Raw genomic sequence first — 22,527 nt, 5'->3', positions numbered from 1 at the left:
CCAAATGTGCTTTTTACAATTTGCTGTTAACCAAAATATGATTCACATATTGACTTAGCCTCAAGGACATTGAATCAAGTTAGATGCATAAAACATTATGTCATGCACCTTAAATATATGTAATGAAAGATAATAAATAAATCCTGATAATCATGTTGGGAAACTATCTTCCTATAGTATTGGTTTTTTTAAGTTAAATCACTTTAATTCACACTAATGAACACAAAACAGAATAAAATAATGGAACGTATATTTGCGTTTTATATGGAGTATCATAAGACATTCAATCATGAGAGCATTGTAGTGTTCCCTTTATAACTTTACCATGATACTAAATATTAGGAATAAAGCCCCATGACACCATTCCAACTTTAATATTGTTTATTCATTGATTAGCTTTTTTTTGCCTGATACTATGAAACTCCTGTTTAACAAGACTATGAATGGCAAAAAAGAAAAAAAAAGGATATAAATTGCACAATTCACATATTGATAAAGATTTAAATTAGTTTAATCCAAAACTCATGAGTGATGTTGTATATTATGGCTCTCTTGGATGTTTATAAATGGGGCTGGAATGGACTGTCCTTACTCTGGAGTACACTGGCTCTGTGTAGTGAGGAGCTGAGATAAACAGTAGCCAGAGAAACAGATGCTCAATGCACATCTGACTCAGCAGTCTAAAGGAGCAAAACCATGTTTCATGTATTTTAGAAAGAAAGATCATTGGAGTGGTGGATGTGGAAAATGTTAGATCACATCATGAATTATGAAATTGTGAGACAATATGTATGGTATTGACCAGTAGTCAATGAGTTAGATCAATATCTTATTTACCCTATTTCAGTGAGTAAGCTTGTTACATTTTATTATTTGCAAAATATCAGAATATATCATTACAACTTTGGTCCTATTCAAGTAAGGAAAAACCAAAACCCCAAAACCAACCAAACAACCAAACAACCAAACAAACAAACAAACCCTCCTGTTCAAGAGATTAGAATCTTCTGATGGACTTGGTCATTCACTTGACAAAGGGACCACCCCTAGGAAGGCAGGCTCATCTTAAATTGTGCTGAAGAGGTAGGCAGAACAATTAGTCCTTTAGTGAGATATAGTATTTTTCCTTCCCAGAATTCCTGCCCCTGGTGCAGAAGCTTACTGAGCCACAGCCATGCATGGTCAGCATGGTCAGAAGTCTGCCCCAAGTCTGGGCTTCTTTACTATCTCTCCCCGAAGCTTCCCTCCCTACCACATGGTCATTTGTCAGCTATGTGCCTCACTCCCATGACACATTAAATGGCGTGACAACCATGTCATCTAACTTTTTTTTATAGATTTATTTATCTTCTGCTTTGCTTGCATATTTGTATGTATATTGAGTGCATGTCTGATATTCTTGGAGTTCAAAAGAAGACACTTGGGACTGTGGTTAAAGATGGTATAAGCACCATGTGTGTACTGGAAATTTAACCAGGGACCTCTGCAAAAGCAGCTTTTTAGCACTCCATGTCATGTTTCTTTGTCGTCACAGCAACAAAACATTCTGATGACATACATCCAACTTAATATGTTCCGGTTGCTACCTGGATATAGTGGCACACCCCTGTAATCGTAGCACTCAGGAGGCAGAAGCAGATGGATTTCTCAGCTCGAGGATCATTCTAGGACAGCTAAGGTGCACAGAGAAAAAAAATAAGATCATTACTGTTCTTGCAGAGGACCTGGGTTAGGTTTCCAGTACTCATGTGAACCAGTCCCAACTCAAGGTCCAGTGGTCCAACACCCCCTCTTCTGGCCTCTGAGGGCACCTGTACTCATGTGCACATAAATCCTCCTGCTCCAAGTATGTGCTAGGTGCAACTCTGTGTGTGTGTGTGTGTGTGTGTTTATGCATATCTTCTCCAGTATTATAATTACAGCCGTGCCACTGCACCTGGACTGTCATGAAGTTCTCTTGCTTACATGGAAAGCATTTTACCAGTTGACTCATCTTTCCAGTCCCAGGATATTCTAAGTAGTTTATCTGAATTGACTCTTCCATAGACCTATGTGCTAGGTAAAATCCTCTTATTTGACATTTAAAGAAACCAAGGCACAGGAAGTCTCTCTCTCTCTCTCTCTCTCTCTCTCTCTCTCTCTCTCTCTCTCTCTCTCTCTCTCTCTCTTTCTCTCTCTCTCTCTCTCTCACACACACACACACACTCACAGTCCATCGCTCTGTTTAATAGTGGAAGTGAGTAAAGTCTATGACCCTAACCCTTGTACAGTCACACAATTTCACCAGACTATCCCCAAATGTGTTTCGAAACCAATGGTGCCTAGTTAAGATACTGAAGCAAGAGAATCCAATAAATAATTCAAGGATACATACAGTTAAGTCCCAGCTCCACCTCCCTGCATTAAGGTGCTCTGAGGGACAGTATAGTGTGGTGACAAAATGCATAGGCCTCTCACTACCCGTATTTGAGTCCTGGCTATGCTATTTGAAGCTGAGAAATACTGGGGAGTTTTCCAGTCTTTCTCATTGTCAGTTGCCTATAACATAGGGTGGATGATCCTGATCTTCTCAACCTCCCAGAGCTGCTGGGAGGGTAAAACGAGTTAGTCCTTATAAAGTTCCTTGAACACAGCACATGCTCAGAAGATGGAGAGTGTTTTCATCTTTCATCCACTCAACTTCCTGGGGCCTTTCCCCTTAGTGTGCAGCAAAAGAAATAATCTGATGTAAAGAGTGGTGGTGTTATCATGACAGCCACACCTCATCACAGACTTTTACGTGAGCCTTAACATGTACAGAGGAGCACAAAACGGTCGGAGAGTGACAGCCACTGTCATGGATAATGCTACTGTCCCTCATTGGGAACATGCTGATATTGCTTCACTTAAACTCAGGAAAGACTCCCTCTAGGTTTTGAGCATTTCAAGCCTAGGTTGGGTTTGTAAAAAGCACCATTTACTTAAGTAAAGAAAAAAAAAACCCTAATAAATAGGAAAGTGATGAAATGATACCTGGTTAAAGCAGGCAAGAGATTTGGGGAGTAGGTCTCTAGTCATCAGGCAAATGCCCTGGTCTCAACTGTCAGACTGTTTTCTTGTGTCTCCCTCTTCAGAAGCAAAGTAGTCCTTTAGTGGCTCCTTTCTGACAAAGACTGGGAATGCAGCTCAGTCGGTAGAGCACTTGTCTAGCATGAGTTCCCGAGTTCCACCCCTGGCACCAAATTAAAACCAAGTATGTTGGTACATGCCTGTGAGCCCAGCACTCAGGATGTGCAGGCAGGAGGATCAGAAGTTCAATGTCATCCTCAGCTATATATGGTTAGAGGCCATACTGGAGTCTATAAGCCCATAATCTAAAAAATATCATTTTAATATATCACTGTCATAGAAATGAGTTTTAAAAGAGAGTTTTAACATAGAAGGTTGGCATAAAGGGAGAGAAAATACTGCTGGGTGGCCTAAATGACAGAAGGTATCTGTACAAGAGCATGAATAGAACTGAATCTGCACTGTTAGTGATTGTTCTTCTTCTTCTTTTTTTTTTTGAAGTTCTTTTTCTAATAATATATTTTATTAAGTCATTCATATTACATCTCAATTGTTATTCCATCCCTTGTATCCTCCCATTCCTCCCTCCCTCCCATTTTCCCCCTACTCCCCTCCCCTATGACTGTGACTGAGGGGGACTTCCTCCCCCTGTATATGCTCATAGGGTACCAAGTCTCTTCTTGGTAGCCTGCTATCCTTCCTCTGAGTGCCACCAGGCCTCCCCATCCAGGGGATATCGTCAAATATGGGGCACCAGAGTTCGAGTGAAAGTCAGTCCCCACTCTCCACTCAACTGTGAAGAATGTCCTGTCCATTGGCTAGATCTGGGTCAGGATTCGAAGTTTACTGCACATATTTTCCCTGGCTGGTGCCATAGTTTGAGCCGGACCCCTGGGCCCAGATCCGCCCATCATAATGTTCTTCTTGTAAGTTTCTAGGACCCTCTGGGTCTTTCTATTTCCCCTTTCTCCCATGCTTCTCTCACCTAGAGTCCCAATAGGATATCTTTCTCTCTGGGCCACTTTCCTGGTATGTGAAGACTTTTCTTCTTTTTCAGTGCTTCTCAACATCCCTAATGCTGTGACCCTTTAATACATCTCCTCATGTTGTGGTGACTCCCATAATGAGGGTCATAAAATTATTTCATTGCTACTTCATAACTCTGAAAGTGTGTTTGACACCCCCCAAAGAGGTCTCAACCCACAGGATGAGAATCACTGTTCTATTGGCTGACATCTTGAAATGTACATGCAGATTATGGTAGAAGTACAAGTTTAGCAGCTAGCTTCTTGGGAGTCGTTTTCATGCCATTATGCTACAAATGTTAGTTCCTGTTCCTACTTTGACCTGTTCCTCCAGGAATGTGGATGGGTTACTGCTCAGAAGATTTCACGAGTCTCTGGAGCACAGCATAAAGCACACACAGTCATTATCCACTGGCCCTGGAATCAAGCCTGCGCCTCTTATTGGTATCAGAGCGCTCTGTGTGGCTGGCAGGTGCAAGTCAGCCAGTCCATATCTCTTCTGCGAACCTCAGTTCTTGTTCTACGTAATAACCCAAATCTGGTTTCTTGTCTTACTATTTAGTCTTATTTTTGCTTTGGCTCCAAGTTTCTAAAAATAAATTCAGTCACTGTCAAAAAAAGAAAATAGGGCCTATCTTTGGGCATTGTGCCTACCCAACTCATACTTTCCAGAAAATACTATGGTACTCATTTGGGCTTCAGGTGTTCAGTCCTGATTCTGTGAGGAAAGAGCAGATATGAAAAAACACTTGAGGGAAATGTGTGGGTGTGTAACAAATAATTATAAGCCAGCTGGTAGGTGTTTAGTGAGTTACAAGTTACCGCCTCCAATCTTTTCTGGAAGTGGATGGGAAGATGATAAATAGTACATTAAACTGTACATGAAGTGAGTGTCAGAGGCAGGGCTTAAACACACAAAGCAGAAGGAAGTGTGAAGAGCTTCTGTAGCAGCTACCATAGGTAGCAAGGAAGAAAGTTGGCTAGTGTGAGAATGAAGAGACAGGCTTGGACTCTACGCCCATAGATTAACGCAGCTCTCAATCCTCCTCAGAGAAGTGTCTTTGTGTCTTTGATGGTAGTGGTTAATAGACTCATTCCCAGCCAAGGTACAGAGAACAAATGACAGTGGAGTGCACAACCTTAAATGGGTCATTTATGTCACACCCCTCCCCCTGCAAGGCTGGTAGCATCGGAGAAGATAGGGCTAGGAGAGTGTAAGAGTAAGAGTAATGACCACATAGCATCTTCTGGACACAGCAGGACCTTTGCATGTGTGAGTGTCCAGCAACTGGAGTTGCCTGCACAAGACCAAACCGGTCATCATTCTAACATGGAGCAGTGAGGGCTCGTAAGTCCTGACTCCTGAGGAGCTATTGACAGTTGATGGCAACTGGGAAAAGGAGTCTTGGCTTTCTTTAAGTGTTTGGCTCCAGGTAGGCTAACCAAAGTCCAGTGATTACATGAAAAACATTAAATAGACACAATATAGGCTATTTTTTTAAAAAGAGAACATACATTTGGGAGAGGGATGTTAGCACATGAGGATATAGGAGTATGTGGTGGAGAGGGTAAGGCTGAGTATGACTACAATACAGTTATATACATTTATACAGTTCTCAAGGAATTAGTTTAAAATACGTGTGTGTGTGTGTGTGTGTGTGTGTGTGTGTGTGTGTGTAGGCTTGAAAGATAGTGTGCCTAGATTATGTCCTGACAATCTAGAGTAAGGAAATTAACACAAATGTCCTTGGGCCTCAGTTTTCTAATCTATAAAATGGGAACAGCAACAACAATAATAATCTGACAGTTACCTTAAAGAGCTATTGTAAGATTGAATGTGTTCTTAGAAAGTGACTAAAACAGAGTTCAAATGCATGAAAAGTGCTAAATATTGTTGTTGTTGTTGTTATATTCTAAATGTTTCCAGAATGTTTGATTGACCTTGACTGTGATCACAGCTTAGTGACAAAACAAAGGAAAGGTAGATAAGAGGAGACCTTCTATGAGTAAAATTTCCCAGTCCAGGTCATTGACTACGATCTACAAACTCTATTGTTGTCTGATTTTATGCTCTTGTTCTTCTACACACCCACATTTTGAGGGCAGGGGAGAGTAGCGCATGTTTCCACATGGAAATTAAAAAGATTGAGATTGCTTATTTCGGGAAAGCACAAATAAACAACATGGAGGTACAAGAGGGACCGTCCCCACCTACTTGCTAGGCAGCTTCATAGGAAGCTGGCCTTGGCCCTTTGAGTAGTGCGGGGGTCATCTGGGTCCCAGTCTGTCGCACACCTACTCTTCTCTATTCCACCATGTAAGAAAGAAGCAAGTCACCATTCTTTGGTTACTGATCACTTTGATGCGTGTAACTCTTCATTTCCTAGTAACCGTTTCCTTCCGCATTACTAAGCTCTGCCAACCAAAGGCTCTGAGCTCTTCCACTGTGACTCAGAACAAGAGGCGGGCACAGCGTGGAAGAGCTCTGAGGCCATGAATCAGAGCTTTTCCAGTGTTTGTTGATAGGAAGGGAAGAAAGCAGGTATGGCAACTGTGATCACAAGATGTATGGCTTTGGAAACCTCTCAAACAGATTTCTAGTCACTCATCACCTCAAGAGTGTCCCTGAGAGGGTAAAGCACCTTGAGGAGAAGGCGGAAATGATGACAGAGATCCACATCTACTTCGCATTGTCATCTACCCACTAAGACCTTTGGCCTACATTGTGCATGAACAGATTTTAAATTTAAAGCCAATCACAAATAGGTTGAGACGTCTCTATAGGTGGAGCCCAAGCATAATGACCTCTAGCCCCCAAGTCCCAGGATAGGATGCATATTTTGAATGAAATCTTTCTTAATTGTCTCAGCTAAATCATTTACTGGTCCTGGCCATTTTTTCAAACCAATTACCCTATTTCATTTCCTTCAGAATTCTTATTATTTAAGTCATCTCTTGAATTTATCCATGTGATCACCAGTTCTCTATTCTCTCAAAAGTACAATTGTGCAAGTATAGGGACTTTGGTTTGTTTACCAGAACAGAGTCTGGCACATAGTAGGTGCTCATTGAGTATATGTAGAATGAATGAAAAGATAAGTTTTAAGCAAGAACTCCTGAAAATAGAGCAATCACCACCTCCCACCCCTGCACCATTGCCTTTGACAATCCAGACCTCACTCCTGTTGCACAGGTCAAACAAGACTACCTTTCAGTCTCCCTGTATGCATAATAGGATGAAGTTGTTGAAATGACAGGAACCGGGAGTTACTTGGCGAGTGACTCAGTGGACTTCCAGTGAGAGTGAAGCTGGAGTCCAAGTCACTGAGAAGTCAGAGTACACTCTAGCATCCAAACACACTGGCTTGAGAGCGGAAGAGACTAACTCACTTCTAAGATAATTAAAATGCCGAAATGGAGTTTAAAAGATGAAGATAACACGTCAACCCCAGAGCTCTGAAAGTTCAAAGGTTTCCACTTTGTTAGATGTACATCTTCTAATGATCTCCATCTCCTCTTGCCTTTGCCTACAAGAAGCCTCTCTACACCAGTAAGACATGTAGGTGGCAAGTATTATTAGGTCTATGTGCAGGTGGAGAAAGTGAGGTATAGCTAAGGAGGCGTGAAGTGAATCAACAATCTGCCTTAGTATATACTATAGCCAGGTGCCACTCATTCAGTGCCTACTTTGCACAAGAGCTGGCATACTTGTTCATGCAACTGCAGATGGGCAAAGCCATGAAAACCAGAGTCCTTGAGATGCTCTAGTGCTTAAGAGTAGTGGCTTCCCTGTATAAAATGAAAAGAATCTCCTAATGGTTTATGATCACAACACAACCTGGGGGCCAAGCACTGTGCTTTTCCTGCATTTTCTTACTGGGTCTCTATTGCAGGATATTTGATCCCAGTGTGATCCCTGAGATTGTGAACTGTAAAACCCTGTCCATGATCCCTGACATTGAACTGCAAACCCCTGTTCCTTGTGGATGAGCCCTAATACACCTTTAATACAAGAACTTTCTGTTTATTGTAAACAAGTGGTTAAGGTGTGGCTCAGCCAGCCTTATAATCCTTTAATCCAGGAGCTATCTGTACACAGGATTTATTAAAATTAACCCTAGGTCAGGAGGCAGAGCAAGAAACCAACTGACAAGGATTAAAGAGTAGGAAGGACTTTGAATTGTATTTAAGACAGAAGTAGAAGAGGCTCCTTTAGCTTGGGATTTCAGCTTGGCTCTTCGAGCTCCTCAAATCTTTAGCCTTTGCCTTTTTTTGGTTTTGAGCTAGCAAGCTTTTGGCCTTGGGTTTTTTGGCCTTTTCCATCTGGGCTGTCATCTGAGCTAGTGAGCCTTTTGGGACCTTCTCCATTGGGACATCAGCAGAGTAGGAAGTAGGAAGTTCAGCTGGGTGCTTTCTCTGCCTCTCTGAGCTAGCAGGTTAACTTTATTAAATCCTGTGTACAGATAGCTCTCTTGGATTAAAGGTGTGTGTAAGGCTGCCTGAATCACACCTTAGTCACCTGTTTACAATAAACAGAAAATTCTTGGACTAAAGGTGTGTTAGGGCCCAACCACAAGAAAAAGACTTACAGTTCAATCTCAGGGATCACACTGGGACCAAAGATCCTGTAACAGGTCTCTATTACCTTTAAGGTAGCAAATACCTTAAAAGTCCATCGACATATGAAGAAACTAAAATGCACTGACTTCTTAATGCCCATGAAGCCACCTAAGCATGAATTACCTAAGACTGTCTGATTTGGTGTTTCCGGGTACAACCAGGCCACGTGGGTGCTGTAGTGCTTAGTGGAGCATTGGGATGGTGCTAATGCTATACAGAGTGCAAAGGCTTACTCAGCTAGTGTCTTGGTGTCGACAAGAACTGTAACCATCCATATCAGCACTAAACATGGGGTGAGAACCCGAGTGATGCACACATGGAAGCCATGGAATCTTCAAGAAAAAGTGGCCGCATGCTTGGAGTCTTCTGTGGTGCAATAACATTGCAGGAGGATTTCTCTCCAACAGCAGCTGCCTTTCATAACAGCCTCACACTCACAGGGTAACTTTTGGAAACAAACTTCTCCAGAAAAGCCATTCCTCTAATGGCTCCAGACAGTGGCTGTGCTTACCTCCACTGCCTTTCCTTCTTGTGCCCTGGCTGGGAAGTAGTCAGTAATAGTGAATGTGCACATATGTCAGGCTGGGGCCCTAATGCCAGCTCTGAACCTGCCAGCAGTATAAAGTTGGGCTGTATTACCTGTATGGCATTTACTACAGAACTTGGCAGACAACTAACACTACATAAGGAACTGTGCTGCTTCAAGTAAGGAATGATCCTGCCCCATGAATAGGTTATCAGCTACGCTAAGCTAAGTAAAAGCTGAATATCGAGGGCAAACCTTACAAATTAAAACCTCTGTGCAGAGCCACAAGCCCATACCTGTAATCCCAGAACTTGCTGGGGGGGGGGGGGCGGGGGGGAGAAGAGAGACACAGAGGCAGGCAGATCTCTGTGAGTTGGCGGCTAGCCTGGTCTACAAAGCAAGTCCAGGACAGCCAGGGCTACAGAGAGAAACCCTGTCTTGAAAAACCAAACCAACCAACCAAACCAAAAAAAAAAAAAAATCCCTTCGGTTTGGTGCAGCAAGTTATTTTTTCCCTCCCCCTTTCTACTCTTTTGAGCTGCAGAGTAGCTAGGTTGTGGCCCACCAGAAGCCACATTCTGTGACCACCAAAACCTAGAATTGCCCACCATTGGCTTCTAGAAAGTCTGGGTAAGTGACTCAGCACTCACTTCCTAATTCCTCCAAAGTACTCTGAAGTGAGCCCAGCCTGTATCACAGCAGTTGCCAGTGCCTATTATGTGGACCTCCCACTTCTCCCCTCTTTTGTTTCCCCAAGGTACCTGGGCCTTTACACTGAAGCTGAAGGCGCAGCCTGTCTTGCAGATTCCTAGCCTGTGGCTACTGAGGCTCTGATTGAGCGGAAGGCTGTTCAAACAAAGCTCACATTCTAAACCAAATCACCCCAGATTTAAAATAGCTTTAATCTCTGTTAGGGAAAGGTCGAACCCATTCAAGAAAATGTCACCACCACATTAGGCTTTTTCCATTCCCCTCTGCAGCCTTTACTCTTTCCTGCAGACTGCCTTGTAGCCGGGCCCTCCATTTTTTCCAAGCAAACCACAGCAAACCGTTACATTTCACTTAAGGAGTACTCAAACAAGAAGCCTATAATGTCTCTGCTTTATGCTCTCAGCGGGGAGAAGTTTGATAATGAACACCTTTTATTCTCTCCAAGGAAGTCTATTGCTATTTTCCCTTCCTAGTTAAGAACTTTGGGAGCTTTATATTGGAAAGTTTCAGAGAATAAAAAGTCATAATTGGCTGGGCATGGTGGCGCTCGCCTTTAATCCCAGCACTTGGGAGGCAGAGGCAGGCGAATCACTGTGAGTTCGAGGCCAGCCTGGACTACAAAGTGAGTCTAGGACAGTCAAGGCTACACAGAGAAACCCTGTCTCGAAAAACCAAAAAAAAAAAAAAAAAAAAAAGACATAATTGTCTTTTCTTCTTGATTCAAGAAGCACATATTTATAAGTAAAATGTAATGCAAATTCATGCACGTCGATAATTTTCACAACTTCATCTATTCTTATGAAATGTCGGATATAGCCCAAATAAAAATACATGGCCCACGCTTTTACTATGGAATTCATAGATTTGACTTCCTAGCATCTGAATTCTTTTATATACTTATCTCTTCACTACAACAGTGTTATGCTTGTTTGTTCCTATTCTTTCACCCTTCCTTCCATAGCCTTCTACCTACAGTTACTCATCCCTATACATCACAGAAATAAAGACTATGTGTGATGGGTTGAATTGTGTCTTGCAAAAAACTCTTGCTGAGTCCCCAACTCCCCATACTTCAGAATACGGCACTGCTTGAGTATAGGGTTGCTGCACAGGCAATTAGTTAAGAGAGTATACTGAGGTAGGACAGAGCATTAATTCAATATGTCTATTATTTTTATGAAAGTGGGAAATTGGCAGAAACATACACATATAGAATGCCGCATTAAGACGATGGCAGGAAATATGAGTATATGTAAATAAACAAGGGACTCCAACAACTGCCAACAAGCCAGCAGAAGTCGAGACAGAACCAAGAGACAACCCCATCATCACTAAAAGGAATAAATTGGGCTGGCATCTTAAACTTTGACTTCTAGCCTCTTAGAGTCATGTGACAATACATTTCTATTGTTTGAGTCATAAGATTTTGTGGTTAACAAACTAATAAACTATTTATATTGTCAATTAATATCCATTTTGATTACATAGGGTGATCAAATATCCAACTTCTTAATGTCCTCTTGTAGGTCAAGAAACTCAGACTCCTAAGGAAAGTCCTTAACAAGACCCCTCAATTTCAGGGCCCTGGGGAGCCTAATAACCAGATGTGTAATGACTAGCTGGTATAGCCAACAGTAATGGCAATTTATCTTCACAGCCTAGCACTTTGAAATAGGAAAGTTTGTGTTGCAGTTCAGTCCATTTGTGAGTAACAATGGAATTACGAGAGCTGTATATAGTGTGCTCTACCCATACTAGCATAGACATCAGTCTGAGACCTGTGGCCTGGCTCTGGCCTGCTTGAACAAAAAGGAGGACTTGACCATTGGCTTAGACTCAGATAGAGAACTGAAAAGAAAAGAACTCAATCTAGGACCTACACAGAGAGGAAAAATCCCAGGGCTGAGACTCCAAGGCTTCAGAAAGTTATCGTCACGGGCCTTCAGCAAATGATATAGCCTCTTAGGATGCCTTTTAAAGAGTGTGTGAACTTAATGAGTGTTATTCTTGTCTAGGATCCAGTCCCATATCCACTGGGTCAGAAACTCTGCCGTTGTATTCTTGGAATCTACAGTTTAATATGCTCCATTGCTCACCATCATGTTAGTAGTTCTTGAATCTGTGTTCTACTGTCCCATTTACCGTATTCTCATCACCTGTTTACACATACTATATCTTTCACGCCTGATTTCTTGCTATTCTTAGCCTCTAGTTTGATTCCTAGTACAGTTGTTGATGCCCTCAAGTGATTTCTAGTTACATAAAGCAATGCCTCTACTTCCAGCAAAAGATGATCCAGAGCAAGAAGAAAATAAAAAACAAAGGTTAGTTGGGTAATAATTTTGAAACTGCTAGCCTAACAAGTTCTTGATATTGCCTGGCTTTTGATTTTCCAGAACTTGTTTGTCCTTCCTGAACATAAATGATCAGTATGCTTCACTAAGAATTTCCTTGAACTGGTTCTTTTGATAAATGGGGGGAGGGGGCCTAGCTTTTGGGTCTTCAAGTCCTATCAAGAATCACATAATAGCTTTGCATATCAGTATATGACCTTTCCTGCTAAAGTTATTTCCTTGGGTCTGCAAACAGGAGTCTGAGAAGAGTCCTAGTACTAACTGAACTTTCTTGGTAATGTCACAACATTTCCAACCACAAACTTAGTCTCCATTTGAGTCAGAGCAATTAGAGGAAGTCTAATGGCTGTGTGGACAAAGGTACTGAGATAGCTTACTGAGGATGCAAGGTAGGTCAATAAAATGGAATCATGTCTTTTGGCAATTTGTATCATTTAGTAGGGAAATGCCCAGAGAACATTCTTACAGTAGTCTATAACAGTGTGCAGATCCTCTCTCATAAATGGAAGGGAACGGAACCAATGGAGACTTCCTCGATCTCTTCTCTATCACATTTTCACAGCCTTTCTACAATTCAAAATGTAAATTTTGATTTTCAGAGGCTATGTCAATGGCCAGATTCTAGTACCTGAGTTGATACCTCAGTGTAATGTCCTCATTTCAAACAATCCAAGATACTATTGAACAAAACCAATAAGACATTCACAAACATGTGTTCTTGGTTTTAGTATAAAACATACTGCAGTGTTAGAAAAGACAGGAAAAACAAGGAATAATTTTTTGTGGGGCTTGGAGATTACCTAGTAATATCAAGAATCACCATTCCAATGTATTTGCATTACGAACCTCTTTTCTCCTACCTCCTCACCTCTTTATGAGACCTCGTAATCTTGAGGATCAGAGTTCAGGTCCTTGGTATGTACATAAGACTGAATGAGTGTGAGGGCAAATTATAATGCCAGGACTCGGGAAACAAAGGCAGGAGATACCTGCAACAAGCTGGCCAGCTAGACTAGCCAATTAGCATGTTTTAGGTTCTGTTGAGAAACCCTGCCTCAATGAATAAGGTAGAGAGCTATTGAGAATGGCTTCCAAGATCAACCATGGGCCTCCATATGCTAACACACATGTGTACTCTCACACATCCAAACACACACACATACCATATGGATACACACACACCACACACATACACATATAAAACACATTTTTAAACAAACAAAAACTGTAAAGGTAAGTGTTGATTTAAGAGTTGATATCCTGTTTGGAAGTCAGATCAGAAAAAATAGCAGACCTAATGTATCAAACAATGTTCAAATGGATCTTTCCTTCTGAGGATATATCAGAGCTGGTAGTTTTCTATTGTGAACTTTACCAGTTCTGAAGATTGCCTTGTACAAGGACTCACCTTTTTCCTAGAGTGTGGAATTCTAAAGAGGATCCTGAGCAATAAAAGATACCAGGATGCAACCAATTTAGAAGGGTGATTCTTATGCAAACCAACCAACAGGAATTCTAGGTTTCATAAATTCCCAAGCATTTATTGGTCCCTAGGAGCTATATCCCGTTCTGCCATCCTAAATCTGCTAGGTGAGACTCTCTCCTGTTGGAAGATTATGTTTCTCATCTTAATATTTGGTGCCCTCCAAGATGCTAGAGTCTTCTCATTTGGTTACCATGGGGGTGAGGTGTTAACCCACCAGAGCACACTCTTCAGTAAACCAACCAACAAGATTAAAGGGGTGTGAGAGAGGGTTCCACAATACTACCCCCACATCAAGGCCACTGAGATAGCACTTTAGTTAGCAGTAGTTCATAGGTTCCAATACAAAATCTGAGTTTGAAGGTAAAAGACTCAAAGCACTGAATGCTCACTCTATTGCACCGAGATGTTCTCCATTGCTTATGAGTTGTCCAGACTGACCTCAAGTTGATGCTGTTCATGGATTCTGACCTAACTGAAGGATTACAGGGTTCTTTGTGGAGCTCTGTCTCAGGCCCATCTGCTCCAGGAGAAATCTGGACTCATGACACTTCTGTATCTCCTACTGCAGAAAGACCCTTCATAGTGTGAAGGTTAAAGGCACAAATAAGGGAGTCAGACACATGTGGAGTTTTTCTGTGTTACATACAAGCTTGGCCAAGTAACTCAAGCTCTTTCCAGTTTTACAAGTTGTTTCTGGAGGATGCAATGAGATAAAGCATCTTAGGTCATAGCCTGGACTAGGAATAGCATAAGTACTGGAACCACGTGAGTCTCATAGTGTTTCCTCACCAACTCCAATCCACATTGAGAAGTACTGTGATATTTTTCCAGAGATCAACCAGGAAAGAGTACAAAAACAGGAAGATGGGACATTGGGTGTGGCTCTTAGATCATCCACAAGATTTGCCTGTTTTTTTTTCTGCAGAAATATTGAATCCTCTTTGAGTGAGTAACCCTGTCTTAAGTGTCCTAGCTCTGTACCTGATGCAAAGAAAAAAAAATCCTACAAGTTCATAGTGAAACAATATCATTAAAAAAGCAACAGTCCTTGAGCCAGGGAGATTGTTCAGTGGACAAGTGTTTGCCACTCTGGCCTACTAACTTGAATTTAATCCTTAAAATCCCATAGTAGGAAGAGGAAATTGAGCCTAAAATGTTGTCCTCTGACTTCCACATGTGTGCCATGGCAAGTGCCTGCTTGCATGAACACCTACACACACATACCTGCACACATAGATACATACATACACACAATGTACACACATACTTAAATACTCATGCACACACATAATACATTCATAAAATAATAAATTAAAATTTAAAAAACAAAATATGGAGCAATCATTTCCATTCCTAATAAGTTTTACTTGGAAAGTCTACATAAATAAAGTGGGATACAAACATTATGTAAGTCTGTAACCATAACTGTGAAAAGCTTACATGAAGCAAAAAGGAAATGTGACAAATAGCTGTGTTTAAAATTTTTTCTGAGTTATATTCCCTTTCTCTTTGTTTGGCAATGACATTAACTTTCTAGTCATTTTCACAATTTTATGTAAAAGAAGGGTTTCTGTGTGCAGTTATTGTAAAGAGTAGCTTGAAAGCATGAGTTGATTTTTCCTCTATCCTAACCCGATGTTCTAGAAACTGATATTCTCAGTGGGGTGAGCAATTTTTCATCTTAAAATGGTTGCCGAGGAGAAGGGCTTACCTGGGCTCTACTGTGCCCAGAGAAACTCTGAGTCACTTTCAAAAGAGCCACCATCTTCATTCCTTCTCTCCTTTCTGGTGGTGAATCCAGTGCAAGCCTTTTCTTTTCTTTTTCTGAGACAGGGTTCCTCTGTATAGCCCTGTTTGTCCTGGAACTCACTCTGTAGACCTAGAACTCAGAGATCTGCCTACTGCAGAGGCAGGCGGATCGCTGTGAGTTTGAGGCCAGCCTGGTCTACAAAGCGAGTTCAGGACAGCCAAGGCTACACAGAGAAACCCTGTCTCGAAAAAACCAAAAAAACAAAACAAAACAAAACCAGAGATCTGCCTACCTCTACCTTCCAAGTGCTGGGATTAAAGGCATGTGCCAGCATTGCCTGACTGCAACCCATTTTTGTGTGAGAGCTGAGCACCAAGGACAAGGAACAAGACCTGCCTTCAGCAAAGACTGTGTTAGGTACATGATGGTGCCTGTATTTCCCGGGCAAAGGATGCCATGCACCTCCCCAGAGGCCACCAACTCCATTGCCAGATTCACTAAGATGTTTTCAGAGGGCCCCTCAGTTCATTGACAAACAAAAACAAAACTCTCATAGGGTATCAAGTCTCTTCTTGGTGGCCTGCTATCCTTCCTCTGAGTGCCACCAGGTCTCCCCATCCAGGGGACGTGGTCATATACAGAGGGAGGAGGTCCCCCTCAGTCACAGACATAGGGGAGAGGAGTAGGGGAAAGCGGGAGGGAGGAATGGGAGGATACAAGGGATGGGATAACAATTTAAATGTAATATGAATAAATTAATAACATATTAAAAAGAAAAATAAACATACGAAAAAGAAACTTCTCTGATAAAGAAACTTCTCTGATAAAATATGAATATGTTAAGTTTGTTAACAAATAAAAATTAAAAAATATCAAGCTAATTCTAATACACACACACACAAACCAAAACCAAAACTCTCAAAGGTACTGCTCATAGAATAATGAGAAATAAATGTCCAGAGCACCACAGAAGCTTAGTACCTCCTTCTGCATTTATGGATACAAGAGAGAATGAAAGCATCAGTGCCTGGCACTATATAATTAAGTGCCACGTAAACGCAAGAGAATCCCTTGGTTAATAGAACAGGTTCTGCAAAGCTTCCTGCTACTCTGAAGTTTCAGAGTCCCTTTCTTTCATTTATTAGGCTTTATATTTGAGGGTTCTAGAAAGTGTTTCAGAAAATTAGTGTCAAAATCGACTTAGTCATTTGCAAAAACCAGGGCCTGATAAAGACAAATTCAGTAGCAACCCGAGGAACATTCAAAGATAAACAAAGTTCAAGGATAAAGGAGTAAGGTATATTGACATGTGCATAAAGATGCTTCAGTAAAACCCAGTACTTTATTATTATACATGCCAACCTAAAACATTAGCATTAAGCAGCACAACACAGTAGCCACACATCTTCTGGCTTTGATCTCAGTGATGAATTTATTTATTTATTTACTCCTTTATTTACTTATTGAGAGAAATGGAGCGTGCAAACTGGTAAGTCTAGGAGGAAATACTCCAAAACGTTATCAGTATTTATCTCTGGGTTGCGGTCCTTTTGTTTCCTTCTCTGCTTTTCTTTATTTTAAAGCTTCCCACAATGAGTGTTTATCACTTTTCACATCAGAAAAGCAGAGTGCCATCACGCATTGGGTGGTGAAGCAGTCTCAGATGAAGAGCTTCTTCTGAAAATCCTTGTACAGCTTTAAGAACTATTTGATAGAAACTGTCTGGCTAATTGCAAATGAGGTCGTCACTAAAGTTTAGCCTTTTTTTCTGAGGTGCCTGTTTCCCCACCGAGACTCGGGGACGCAGCCTCCCTTTGCCCCTACATTCACTCTCTGCTGTCAGATCTCCTTAAGCTGGAGCAATCGAGAGCTTGGTGCTTTAAGGATGTTCCTCGTGAAAGAGTGTGAGAAGTGTACAAGAGTCTCTGCGGGGCTGTGTCTCGGGCCCAACAGCCATCTGCTCCAGGAGAAATCTGGACTCAGGACAGCTCTGTATCTCCTACTGCAGAAAGAGCCTTCAGGGTGGGAAGGTTAAAGGCACAAGCACAGAAACATGGGCAATTTGTCTTTGTGTTACATATGAGCTAGACCAAGTAACTCGATTCTTCCCAGCTTACAAGCTGCTGTTTGGAGCTGTAAGGACACAAACCATATAAAGTCATAGCTTGGACTTGGAATAACATTAAGTACTGTGTGTGTGTGTGTGTGTGTGTGTGTGTGTGTGTGTGTGTGTGTGTGTGTGTAAACAAGAAGTTGGTGTTGGATGTTTGATTCAATACTTTTCAGGTATGGTTGCACCGATCTGCCTGGCTACCTCCACCTCTTCCCCATCTGCCTGTTCCTCAGCATAAGGTTACAGATGAATGCTCGCCACCATGTGAGACCTTTCTGGGAGTTCCCTACTGTTTGCTCACCAACTCCAATCCACACTGGGAAGTACTGTGGTATTTTTCCAGAGGTCAAACAGGAAAGAGTATAAAAAGCAGTACGTTGAGGCATTGGGGAGAGAAAGTGAATAATAGCATTGTAGGGTGTGGCTCTGAGATCATCCTCACGAAACACAGATTTCCTATGTATAAGGAAGGTCCAAGTTGTGTGGTAGAGCACGGAGATGCCAGAAGGGTTTCTGATAAAATCGGGAGCTCCGTGGGCTCCTCCACTGGAGGAGGTCCAGCTGAGGTTGGTTCTAAAGGGGTGGGAGGTATTGCAGTTGAGGTGAACAAGTCAAGCCATAATAGGAATGATAAGACCTGCTGGGTCGCAGGCTGAGGACTGGAAGGGTTACTAAGAAGGTAAAGTGCTTATTGAGAAAGCCTAAGGATCCGCCCTCATATCCCAGTCACTCCCACCAAAGTCTCAGGTGGTGGCATGCATCTGTTACTTGATGCTGAGGAACAGGCAGGGAGGGAAGGAGGCGGAGGAGATAGCCAGGCCGATCTGTGTAGCTTGCTGGACCATACCCGAAAAGTGATAGAATCAAACATCCAACATCAACCCCTTGCCTACACATACACACTGATGGGCTGTTGAACTAAATTTGTACCCTGTTTACAGAATGCTTGATGGGTGGAGGACAGGAATAACAAAGGCTCCCCTGATGATGCAAACTCCTTCGTTTTATGTCTCATAAACGAAACCTCAGAAAGCAACATCTGTACCATAAGACAGCTAGCCAAGAATGCACACAGACTTTCACTCTAGGCTTCACGTCTCCTCCTCTAGAGATGTGGCACTAGGATGGGAAAAATTTGGGGACAGAGATCTTGGTAGGTGTGGAGGAAATGAGATGAGCCTGATAAAAGGGGACAGGGTTTCTTCTGGAGGCCATGACAAATGTTCTGTAGTGAGGAGATAACTATGGTTGTGCAACTCTGCATATGCCAAAAATTATTGAACTCTATACCTTAAATGGGTGAACCGTACGGTATAGAAATTATATATCAATACAGGTGCCACAAAAATACTGACTGAATCTATTCTGAGTCCTGTCTCAAAACAGGGGCATGGTCACTAGAAGGAGATTGGGACGAGTGAATAGCAGAACAATTGAGTGGCATTTGTTAAAGAATATATAGCAACTGCGACATTTCATATATCCAAGCCAAAGTCATAGCAAAGCAAAAACAAAAAACCAGAAAACTAGCAATGGCACTTTTGAGATGAAGATTATCTTCATTTTCTTAAGTCCTTACATTTGGCTTCAGATGCCATTTCTTCACACACACCCCTCCACTTCCCTTACCCAGGATGCCCTTGATCTCTTTTTCATAAACAGTTGAGATCACATGGTGCCCAGGTGTTAGGTTCTAAGTGTTTGCAAGGAGCTGGAGATGCTTTGTGGAGACCCTGTGGTGAGAGACTGCCCAAATCAACAGACATGCCAGGTAGCTCCCCTGTTGCTCCTGGTAACATGACAAACACCACAGAGGCCTTTCAGCCTGGATTCTCGCCCAAGCTTAAGTTTTACAGCTTCTCAGGAAATTCTAAAGGCTTCCTCAGTCTATTTTTTTCTGCGCAATGGTAAGCCTTCTGTAAATCAAAACAGGCATATGCGAAGTGATTTCTTCCTTAGTCTCTTTCAAAACAAAATAAGTTTTAAAAAAACCTCATACATGAACACTGTACATCACTTCTGCCCAACTCCTCCCAAGCCCTCCTCCAAAATTCATGAACTCTTTCTCAACTATTATTGTTACACGAATATACTTGTGTGTGTGCACGCACACATGTGTATATAACCTACTGAGTTCATTTAGGTTTGCTCCTATGAGCACATGTATAGGGATGACCACTATAGGATTGGACAATCTACATATGAGCTTGTCCCTGGAGGAAACATATTCTTCCTCTCTCAGTAGTCACTGACCACCTGTAGCTCTCCATCTAGGGGTGGGACCATGTGAAATTTCCCTTGTTCACATTGGCATGACAATTGGTGTTATCAGGATGCTGGCTTTGTTTAGGCAATCGTATTGCTAAGAGTTCTTGGTTGTACTTCTAAAGTGGGTAAAGGCAGAACACTGGTACTATGAAGGGGAAAATGGAAATATGAGGAGGCTTTAAAAGTGGAGGGCTAAGAGAAAGGAGGAGGAGGAGGAATAAATATACTAAGGATGTTTGAAGACATACAGAATCACATTATGTTTACTTAGAATTACATATAGCATGTATGGGTATATACATGCTCAGGTTCTTGTTTTTATCTATTTTTTTGTTTGCTTATTTTACAAAGCAACTACGGCCCTGCCCTTGAAAAGTTTATGATTTCTCAAGGGAGTAAGAGATTATTCACATAGCTATTGTAGTAAGTGAAGTTCTATGATGGCCCATAGGATTCCTGTACACAGCTGGGCACAGTGGCCCATTCCTATAATCCCAGCATTTGGTGAGGCAGAGGCAGGTGGATCGCTGTGAGTTCGAGGCCAGCCTGGCTACAAAGTGAGTCCAGGACAGCCAAGGCTACACAGAGAGACCCTGTCTTGCAAAAAAAAAAAAAAAAAAGATTGCTGCACATTCACATTCATGTTTGTGCTTTACTTAGCTTCATCTAATTGTCTGCCTATGGGAAGTAACTACTAATAGAATAATACTCTCATGATTATGTTATATTATGAGGCAAGTATGAAGAGATGTTGCAAATGTAATTAAGCCCCCAAATAACCTTAAATTATTCAAGAGGACAGTCAACATAGTTGAGTCAAATGCAATCAGAAAAGGTAACTGTAAAATAAAAACTTAGACAAATGCTAAAGGAGAAAACATGGTGATGTGGAGGCAGCACAGCGATTCATACTGTTTTCCAGTACTAGTCTCAGAGCCTTGGTTAGGCATCACAATAGCCATAGCTCCTGAGAAGAGCCTTATTGCTGGTCTTTGCTGATTTCTGGGGTGCTCAAGAGCATCACGTGAGTGAATAGAACACCCCATCAGACTCCCCATTTTATATTGCCACAGTCCCATTAAACTAGGCCCCCACGCTTATGGCTTCATTGAACTTTAATTACCCCTCAAATATCCCACCTCCGAATACCATAGTGAGGTGAAAATTCAGCCCTCTCAAGACCTCACAATGAAGATAGTGTCAACAGGAGTTATCATCCACCATTCAAACTGTAGAACCTAGTAGAAGTTTTTCTAACCGGAGCCAAATGACTACTGCATGCCCTTACAATTCTATTTGTCCATTAAGATAAACTGGGAAAATTTCTAAAGTGACTCTAGCGTGAAAACAAGGCCAGGAACCATTAAGTTATTACAGTCAATGAAGCCAATTAGTATAATTACACATTAAGGAGATCCAGAAGTTAGCATGAAGGAGCCCAATGTCTTATTCATCAGGAAGAGTGTTACTTGCTTGATAAGACCATATATGAATAAACAAGCTAGGGCAGCAGTAAATTTGCTCTGTATCTACTGGTGAAACAGAAAGAAAATAGGAAATCAATGCAACAATAATATATCCCCCCTCTTAGTGTGCTCAGTAGTGTTAATGAATGGTACATGGGTGAGCAAATAAAATGAAAGAAAGAAGGGAGGGGAGTGTTGTATGGCAGCACTTTCCATGGGTTACTAATGAATCTTCATAGTTTGAGTCCTAGTTTTGTCATTAAACACTGACCAAAACCAACATAGAATAGGAAATGGTTTGCTTCTTCTTACAACTCCCAAGTCACACTCCATCACTGAGGGAAGTCAGGACAGCAACTCAAGGCAGGACCCTAGAAGCAGGAACTGAAACAGAGGCCACGAAGAAATGTTGCTTAATGCCATATCCTTTTTAGCTTACTCTCTTATACCCAAGATTTCTTGCCTAAGAATGACATCTTCCACAGTGGGATGTACCCTCCTATGTAAACCATTAGTTAAAAAGTGTCCCCACAGACTTGCCTATAGGTATTTTCCTTAGTTTGTGTCAAGTTGATAAAAAAGGAAAACAAAGAACAAAATTCAAGCAACCAGCACATCTTACAATGCTGAGAAGTACTTATTATTATCCCTACTGAAAATATGAATAAAAAGGCTAGGCATGTTATAGCTCAATTGGTAGACTACCTGCTCAGCATGAGTCCATCCCCCAGAGTCTTATAAACTGGGCATGGTGGTGTATACCTGTAATTCAAGCACTTGAAAGGCAGAGGCAGGAGGATCCGAAATTCAAGGTAATCTAGGTTACATAATGAGTTTGAAGCCACTACAGGATACATGAGGGCCTGTCTTAAAAAGTAAACAGGGAAATAACAAGATGAATGAAAGAAAGGGACAATGAGATGTTCTGAAATGCAAAAATGGTAAGATTGGCATATTAATTCAGGGGATGGTTACAAGAGAGAATAATGGAGTGGACTTTGATTAAGAATATCATATGTTAGCCTGCGACGCACACCAATAATCCCAGCACCCAAGGAGGCAGAAATGGGATTTCCATGAGTTCAAGGCCAGCCTGGCCACAAATTATGTCCTGCCAATGCTACACAGAAAAAACTATGAATATCATATGTCTATGTATA

This window comes from Acomys minous, assembly GCF_964271855.1.
Source record: "Acomys minous genome assembly, chromosome: 7".
NCBI lineage: Eukaryota > Metazoa > Chordata > Mammalia > Rodentia > Muridae > Acomys > Acomys minous.
The sequence above is the reverse complement of the archived record's forward strand: the minus strand, read 5'-3'. Positions refer to the sequence as shown.